Here is a 9,623-nt window from a genome sequence, read left to right as displayed (position 1 = left end):
TTACTATTGCACCTTTTTTTTGGCTCATTTTTGCACCAAGTTTTGTCTATAACTCGGTCGGTATCCAACGGATCGCCAATCTTTAACCTGTGGTCGATAGATGGCAACAATGGCTACATTTTCTTCTCGGACGGCCATGCCCTCAGATGTATGTGCCAGAAGTTATTCGAGAAACCAAGTTCCTTACCCTGTTTGAGAAAATGTAAAATTTTCCTCATTTTTCTGCAATTCAGCAAAATTTTTAAATGTGATATATTTTATTGCGAATTTGTTGCAATATGTTCCTTTTCACTCAAATAATGCTTTAAATTAAAAAAAAATAAAAAATCAGAAAAAAATTTCAAAAAAATTTTTCACTCGAAAATTTTATAAGGCTTACCCCTTAGGTTTTTTTTTGAGAAATTTTCCAAAAAAAAATAAATTGATTTATTTTAATGCCAATCGGTTGCAATGTGTTTCTTATCACTAAAGAAATGCTTTAAATAAAAAAAAGAGTGAAAAATAATCAAAAAATCAAAAAAATCAAAAAAATAAAATTTTACTAAGGCTCATTTTTGCACCAAATTTTGCCTATAACTCGGTCGGTATCCAACGGATCGCCAATCTTTAACCTGTGGTCGATAGATGGCAACAATGGCTACATTTTCTTCTCGGACGGCCATGCCCTCAGATGTATGTGCCAGAAGTTATTCGAGAAACCAAGTTCCTTACCCTGTTTGAGAAAATGTAAAATTTTCCTCATTTTTGCACCAAATTTTGCCTATAACTCGGTCGGTATCCAACGGATCGCCAATCTTTAACCTGTGGTCGATAGATGGCAACAATGGCTACATTTTCTTCTCGGACGGCCATGCCCTCAGATGTATGTGCCAGAAGTTATTCGAGAAACCAAGTTCCTTACCCTGTTTGAGAAAATGTAAAATTTTCCTCATTTTTCTGCAATTCAGCAAAATTTTTAAATGTGATATATTTTATTGCGAATTTGTTGCAATATGTTCCTTTTCACTCAAATAATGCTTTAAATTAAAAAAAAATAAAAAATCAGAAAAAAATTTCGAAAAAATTTTTCACTCGAAAATTTTATAAGGCTTACCCCTTAGGTTTTTTTTTGAGAAATTTTCCAAAAAAAAATAAATTGATTTATTTTAATGCCAATCGGTTGCAATGTGTTTCTTATCACTAAAGAAATGCTTTAAATAAAAAAAAGAGTGAAAAATAATCAAAAAATCAAAAAAATCAAAAAAATAAAATTTTACTAAGGCTCATTTTTGCACCAAATTTTGCCTATAACTCGGTCGGTATCCAACGGATCGCCAATCTTTAACCTGTGGTCGATAGATGGCAACAATGGCTACATTTTCTTCTCGGACGGCCATGCCCTCAGATGTATGTGCCAGAAGTTATTCGAGAAACCAAGTTCCTTACCCTGTTTGAGAAAATGTAAAATTTTCCTCATTTTTGCACCAAATTTTGCCTATAACTCGGTCGGTATCCAACGGATCGCCAATCTTTAACCTGTGGTCGATAGATGGCAACAATGGCTACATTTTCTTCTCGGACGGCCATGCCCTCAGATGTATGTGCCAGAAGTTATGCGAGAAACCAAGTTCCTTACCCTGTTTGAGAAAATGTAAAATTTTCCTCATTTTTCTGCAATTCAGCAAAATTTTTAAATGTGATATATTTTATTGCGAATTTGTTGCAATAAGTTCCTTTTCACTCAAATAATGCTTTAAATTAAAAAAAGAATAAAAAATCAGAAAAAATTTCAAAAAAATTTTCCACTCGAAAATTTCATAAGGCTTACCCCTTACGTTTTTTTTGAGAAATTTTGCAAAAAAAATTAAATTGATTTATTTTAATGCCAATCGGTTGCAATGTGTTTCTTTTCACTCAAGAAATGCTTTAAATACAAAAAAGAGTGAAAGATAATCAAAAAATCAAAAAAAATCAAAGAAATAAAAATTTGCTAAGGCTCATTTTTGCACCAAGTTTTGTCTATAACTCGGTCGGTATCCAACGGATCACCAATCTTTAACCTGTGGTCGATAGATGGCACCAATTCTTACATTTTCTTCTTCGACGGGCATGCCCTCAGGTGTATGTGCCAGAAGTTATTCGAGAAACCAAGTTCCTTACCCTGTTTGAGAAAATGTAAAATTTTCCTCATTTTTGCACCAAATTTTGCCTATAACTCGGTCGGTATCCAACGGATCGCCAATCTTTAACCTGTGGTCGATAGATGGCACCAATGGCTACATTTTCTTCTTGGACGGTCATGCCCTAAGATGTCTGTGCCAGAAGTTATTCGAGGAAACAAGTTCCTTACCCTGTTTGAGAAAATGTAAAATTTTCCTCATTGTTCAGCAATTTAGCAAAATTTTTAAATGTGATATATTTTATTGCGAATTTGTTGCAATAAGTTTCTTTTCACTCAAATAATGCTTTAAAAGAAGAAAAGAATAAAAAATCAGAAAAAAATTTCAAAAAAATTTTCCACTCGAAAATTTCATAAGGCTTACCCCTTACGTTTTTTTGAGAAATTTTGCAAAAAAAATTAAATTGGTTTATTTTAATGCCAATCGGTTGCAATGTGTTTCTTTTCACCCAAGAAATGCTTTAAATAAAAAAAAGAGTGAAAAATATTCAAAAAATCAAAAAAATCAAAAAAATAAAAATTTGCTAAGGCTCCTTTTTTTGCCAAGTTTTGGCTATAACTCGGTCGGTATCAAACGGATCGCCAATCTTTAACCTGTTGTCGATAGATGGCACCAATGGCTACATTTTCTTCTTGGACGGTCATGCCCTAAGATGTCTGTGCCAGAAGTTATTCGAAGAAACAAGTTCCTTACCCTGTTTGAGAAAATGTAAAATTTTCCTCATTTTTCTGCAATTCAGCAAAATTTTTAAATGTGATATATTTTATTGCAAATTTGTTGCAATATGTTCCTTTTCACTCAAATAATGCTTTAAATTAAAAAAAGAATGAAAAATCAGAAAAAAATTTCAAAAAAATTTTTACTCGAAAATTTCATAAGGCTTACCCCTTACGATTTTTTGAGAAATTTTGCAAAAAAAAATAAATTGATTTATTTTAATGCCAATCGGTTGCAATGTGTTTCTTATCACTCAAGAAATGCTTTAAATAAAAAAAGAGTGAAAAATAATAAAAAAATCAAAAAAATCAAAAAAATAAAATTTTACTAAGGCTCATTTTTTCACCAAGTTTTGTCTATAACTCGGTCGGTATCCAACGGATCGCCAATCTTTAACCTGTGGTCGATAGATGGCAACAATGGCTACATTTTCTTCTCGGACGGCCATGCCCTCAGATGTATGTGCCAGAAGTTATTCGAGAAACCAAGTTCCTTACCCTGTTTGAGAAAATGTAAAATTTTCCACATTTTTGCACCAAATTTTGCCTACAACTCGATCGGTATCCAACGGATCGTCAATCTTTAACCTGTGGTCGATAGATGGCATCAATGGCTACATTTTCTTCTTGGACGGCCATGCCCTGAGATGTATGTGCCAGAAGTTATGCGAGAAACCAAGTTCCTTACCCTGTTTGAGAAAATGTAAAATTTTCCTCATTTTTCTGCAATTCAGCAAAATTTTTAAATGTGATATATTTTATTGCGAATTTGTTGCAATATGTTCCTCTTCACTCAAATAATGCTTTAAATTAAAAAAAGAATAAAAAATCAGAAAAAATTTTCAAAAAAATTTTCCACTCGAAAATTTCATAAGGCTTACCCCTTACGTTTTTTTTGAGAAATTTTGCAAAAAAAATTAAATTGATTTATTTTAATGCCAATCGGTTGCAATGTGTTTCTTTTCACTCAAGAAATGCTTTAAATACAAAAAAGAGTGAAAGATAATCAAAAAATCAAAAAAAATCAAAGAAATAAAAATTTGCTAAGGCTCATTTTTGCACCAAGTTTTGTCTATAACTCGGTCGGTATCCAACGGATCGCCAATCTTTAACCTGTGGTCGATAGATGGCAACAATGGCTACATTTTCTTCTCGGACGGCCATGCCCTCAGATGTATGTGCCAGAAGTTATTCGAGAAACCAAGTTCCTTACCCTGTTTGAGAAAATGTAAAATTTTCCTCATTTTTGCACCAAGTTTTGCCTACAACTCGGTCGGTATCCAACGGATCACCAATTTTTAACCTGTGGTCGATAGATGGCAACAATGGCTACATTTTCTTCTCGGACGGCCATGCCCTCAGATGTATGTGTCAGAAGTTATTCGACAAACCAAGTTCCTTACCCTGTTTGAGAAAATGTAAAATTTTCCTCATTTTTGCACCAAATTTTGCCTACAACTCGGTCGGTATCCAACGGATCGCCAATCTTTAACGTTTGGTCGATAGATGGCAACAATGGCTACATTTTCTTCTCGGACGGCCATGCCCTCAGATGTATGTGCCAGAAGTTATGCGAGAAACCAAGTTCCTTACCCTGTTTGAGAAAATGTAAAATTTTCCACATTTTTGCACCAAATTTTGCCTACAACTCGGTCGGTATCCAACGGATCGCCAATCTTTAACCTGTGGTCGATAGATGGCAACAATGGCTACATTTTCTTCTCGGACGGCCATGCCCTCAGATGTATGTGCCAGAAGTTATTCGAGAAACCAAGTTCCTTACCCTGTTTGAGAAAATGTAAAATTTTCCTCATTTTTGCACCAAATTTTGCCTACAACTCGGTCGGTATCCAACGGATCGCCAATCTTTAACCTGTGGTCGATAGATGGCAACAATGGCTACATTTTCTTCTTGGACGGCCATGCCCTCAGATGTATGTGTCAGAAGTTATTCAAGAAACCAAGTTCCTTACCCTGTTTGAGAAAATGTAAAATTTTCCTCATTTTTCTGCAATTCAGCAAAATTTTTAAATGTGATATATTTTATTGCGAATTTGTTGCAATAAGTTCCTTTTCACTCAAATAATGCTTTAAATTAAAAAAAGAATAAAAAATCAGAAAAAAATTTCAAAAAAATTTTCCACTCGAAAATTTCATAAGGCTTACCCCTTACGTTTTTTTGAGAAATTTTGCAAAAAAAATTAAATTGATTTATTTTAATGCCAATCGGTTGCAATGTGTTTCTTTTCACTCAAGAAATGCTTTAAATAAAAAAAAGAGTGAAAAATAATCAAAAAATCAAAAAAATAAAATTTTACTAAGGCTCATTTTTGCTTCAAATTTTGTCTATAACTCGGTCGGTATCCAACGGATCGCCAATCTTTAACCTGTGGTCGATAGATGGCAACAATGGCTACATTTTCTTCTCGGACGGCCATGCCCTCAGATGTATGTGCCAGAAGTTATTCGAGAAACCAAGTTCCTTACCCTGTTTGAGAAAATGTAAAATTTTCCTCATTTTTGCACCAAATTTTGCCTACAAATCGGTCGGTATCCAACGGATCACCAATCTTTAACGTTTGGTCGATAGATGGCAACAATGGCTACATTTTCTTCTCGGACGGCCATGCCCTCAGATGTATGTGCCAGAAGTTATTCGAGAAACCAAGTTCCTTACCCTGTTTGAGAAAATGTAAAATTTTCCTCATTTTTGCACCAAATTTTGCCTACAACTCGGTCGGTATCCAACGGATCGCCAATCTTTAACCTGTGGTCGATAGATGGCAACAATGGTTACATTTTCTTCTCGGACGGCCATGCCCTCAGATGTATGTGCCAGAAGTTATTCGAGAAACCAAGTTCCTTACCCTGTTTGAGAAAATGTAAAATTTTCCTCATTTTTCTGCAATTCAGCAAAATTTTTAAATGTGATATATTTTATTGCGAATTTGTTGCAATAAGTTCCTTTTCACTCAAATAATGCTTTAAATTAAAAAAAGAATAAAAAATCAGAAAAAAATTTCAAAAAAATTTTTACTCGAAAATTTTATAAGGCTTACCCCTTACGTTTTTTTTGAGAAATTTTGCAAAAAAAAATAAATTGATTTATTTTAATGCCAATCGGTTGCAATGTGTTTCTTTTCACTCAAGAAATGCTTTAAATAAAAAAAAAGAGTGAAAAATAATCAAAAAATCAAAAAAATCAAAAAAATAAAATTTTACTAAGGCTCATTTTTGCACCAAGTTTTGCCTATAACTCGGTCGGTATCCAACGGATCGCCAATCTTTAACCTGTGGTCGATAGATGGCAACAATGGCTACATTTTCTTCTCGGACGGCCATGCCCTCAGATGTATGTGCCAGAAGTTATTCGAGAAACCAAGTTCCTTACCCTGTTTGAGAAAATGTAAAATTTTCCTCATTTTTCTGCAATTCAGCAAAATTTTTAAATGTGATATATTTTATTGCGAATTTGTTGCAATAAGTTCCTTTTCACTCAAATAATGCTTTAAATTAAAAAAAGAATAAAAAATCAGAAAAAAATTTCAAAAAAATTTTCCACTCGAAAATTTCATAAGGCTTACCCCTTACGTTTTTTTGAGAAATTTTGCAAAAAAAATTAAATTGATTTATTTTAATGCCAATCGGTTGCAATGTGTTTCTTTTCACTCAAGAAATGCTTTAAATAAAAAAAAGAGTGAAAAATAATCAAAAAATCAAAAAAATCAAAAAAATAAAATTTTACTAAGGCTCATTTTTGCACCAAGTTTTGTCTATAACTCGGTCGGTATCCAACGGATCGCCAATCTTTAACCTGTGGTCGATAGATGGCAACAATGGCTACATTTTCTTCTCGGACGGCCATGCCCTCAGATGTATGTGTCAGAAGTTATTCGACAAACCAAGTTCCTTACCCTGTTTGAGAAAATGTAAAATTTTCCTCATTTTTGCACCAAATTTTGCCTACAACTCGGTCGGTATCCAACGGATCGCCAATCTTTAACCTGTGGTCGATAGATGGCAACAATGGCTACATTTTCTTCTCGGACGGCCATGCCCTCAGATGTATGTGCCAGAAGTTATTCGAGAAACCAAGTTCCTTACCCTGTTTGAGAAAATGTAAAATTTTCCTCATTTTTCTGCAATTCAGCAAAATTTTTAAATGTGATATATTTTATTGCGAATTTGTTGCAATATGTTCCTTTTCACTCAAATAATGCTTTAAATTAAAAAAAGAATAAAAAATCAGAAAAAAATTTCAAAAAAATTTTTACTCGAAAATTTTATAAGGCTTACCCCTTACGTTTTTTTTGAGAAATTTTGCAAAAAAAAATAAATTGATTTATTTTAATGCCAATCGGTTGCAATGTGTTTCTTATCACTCAAGAAATGCTTTAAATACAAAAAAGAGTGAAAAATAATAAAAAAATCAAAAAAATCAAAAAAATAAAATTTTACTAAGGCTCATTTTTGCACCAAGTTTTGTCTATAACTCGGTCGGTATCCAACGGATCGCCAATCTTTAACCTGTGGTCGATAGATGGCAACAATGGCTACATTTTCTTCTCGGACGGCCATGCCCTCAGATGTATGTGCCAGAAGTTATTCGAGAAACCAAGTTCCTTACCTTGTTTGAGAAAATGTAAAATTTTCCTCATTTTTGCACCAAATTTTGCCTATAACTCGGTCGGTATCCAACGGATCGCCAATCTTTAACCTGTGGTCGATATATGGCAACAATGGCTACATTTTCTTCTCGGACGGCCATGCCCTCAGATGTATGTGCCAGAAGTTATTCGAGAAACCAAGTTCCTTACCCTGTTTGAGAAAATGTAAAATTTTCCTCATTTTTCTGCAATTCAGCAAAATTTTTAAATGTGATATATTTTATTGCGAATTTGTTGCAATAAGTTTGTTTTCACTCAAATAATGCTTTAAATTAAAAAAAGAATAAAAAATCAGAAAAAATTTTCAAAAAAATTTTCCACTTGAAAATTTCATAAGGCTTACCCCTTACGTTTTTTTTGAGAAATTTTGCAAAAAAAATTAAATTGATTTATTTTAATGCCAATCGGTTGCAATGTGTTTCTTTTCTCTCAAGAAATGCTTTAAATACAAAAAAGAGTGAAAAATAATCAAAAAATCAAAAAAAATCAAAGAAATAAAAATTTGCTAAGGCTCATTTTTGCACCAAGTTTTGTCTATAACTCGGTCGGTATCCAACGGATCGCCAATCTTTAACCTGTGGTCGATAGATGGCAACAATGGCTACATTTTCTTCTCGGACGGCCATGCCCTCAGATGTATGTGCCAGAAGTTATTCGAGAAACCAAGTTCCTTACCCTGTTTGAGAAAATGTAAAATTTTCCTCATTTTTGCACCAAATTTTGCCTATAACTCGGTCGGTATCCAACGGATCGCCAATCTTTAACCTGTGGTCGATAGATGGCAACAATGGCTACATTTTCTTCTCGGACGGCCATGCCCTCAGATGTATGTGCCAGAAGTTATTCGAGAAACCAAGTTCCTTACCCTGTTTGAAAAAATGTAAAATTTTCCTCATTTTTGCACCAAATTTTGCCTATAACTCGGTCGGTATCCAACGGATCGCCAATCTTTAACCTGTGGTCGATAGATGGCAACAATGGCTACATTTTCTTCTCGGACGGCCATGCCCTCAGATGTATGTGCCAGAAGTTATTCGAGAAACCAAGTTCCTTACCCTGTTTGAGAAAATGTAAAATTTTCCTCATTTTCGCACCAAATTTTGCCTATAACTCGGTCGGTATCCAACGGATCGCCAATCTTTAACCTGTGGTCGATAGATGGCAACAATGGCTACATTTTCTTCTCGGACGGCCATGCCCTCAGATGTATGTGCCAGAAGTTATGCGAGAAACCAAGTTCCTTACCCTGTTTGAGAAAATGTAAAATTTTCCTCATTTTTCTGCAATTCAGCAAAATTTTTAAATGTGATATATTTTATTGCGAATTTGTTGCAATATGTTCCTTTTCACTCAAATAATGCTTTAAATTAAAAAAAGAATGAAAAATCAGAAAAAAATTTCAAAAAAATTTTTACTCGAAAATTTTATAGGGCTTACCCCTTACGTGTTTTTTGAGAAATTTTGCAAAAAAAATAAATTGATTTATTTTAATGCCAATCGGTTGCAATGTGTTTCTTATCACTCAAGAAATGCTTTAAATAAAAAAAAGAGTGAAAAATAATCAAAAAATCAAAAAAATCAAAAAAATAAAATTTTACTATTGCACCTTTTTTTTGGCTCATTTTTGCACCAAGTTTTGTCTATAACTCGGTCGGTATCCAACGGATCGCCAATCTTTAACCTGTGGTCGATAGATGGCAACAATGGCTACATTTTCTTCTCGGACGGCCATGCCCTCAGATGTATGTGCCAGAAGTTATTCGAGAAACCAAGTTCCTTACCCTGTTTGAGAAAATGTAAAATTTTCCTCATTTTTCTGCAATTCAGCAAAATTTTTAAATGTGATATATTTTATTGCGAATTTGTTGCAATATGTTCCTTTTCACTCAAATAATGCTTTAAATTAAAAAAAAATAAAAAATCAGAAAAAAATTTCAAAAAAATTTTTCACTCGAAAATTTTATAAGGCTTACCCCTTAGGTTTTTTTTTGAGATATTTTCCAAAAAAAAATAAATTGATTTATTTTAATGCCAATCGGTTGCAATGTGTTTCTTATCACTAAAGAAATGCTTTAAATAAA

At 33.4% G+C, this 9,623-nt stretch overlaps 1 long non-coding RNA gene across 1 annotated transcript; it reads right to left on the bottom strand.

Moving 5' to 3' along the window:
- Positions 1–3,671: 3,671 nt before the first annotated feature.
- On the bottom strand, positions 3,672–7,956 carry LOC125771856 (uncharacterized). The gene is made up of 3 exons (XR_007419417.1): positions 5,453–7,956; positions 4,369–4,558; positions 3,672–4,178 (listed from the first exon to the last, which is right to left on the bottom strand). It is a non-coding gene; the product is annotated as an uncharacterized LOC125771856 (long non-coding RNA).
- Positions 7,957–9,623: the final 1,667 nt, after the last annotated feature.

The sequence above is a fragment of the Anopheles funestus genome, chromosome 3RL, assembly GCF_943734845.2.
Source record: "Anopheles funestus chromosome 3RL, idAnoFuneDA-416_04, whole genome shotgun sequence".
Lineage (NCBI taxonomy): Eukaryota > Metazoa > Arthropoda > Insecta > Diptera > Culicidae > Anopheles > Anopheles funestus.
The sequence above is the reverse complement of the archived record's forward strand: the minus strand, read 5'-3'. Positions and strand labels throughout refer to the sequence as shown.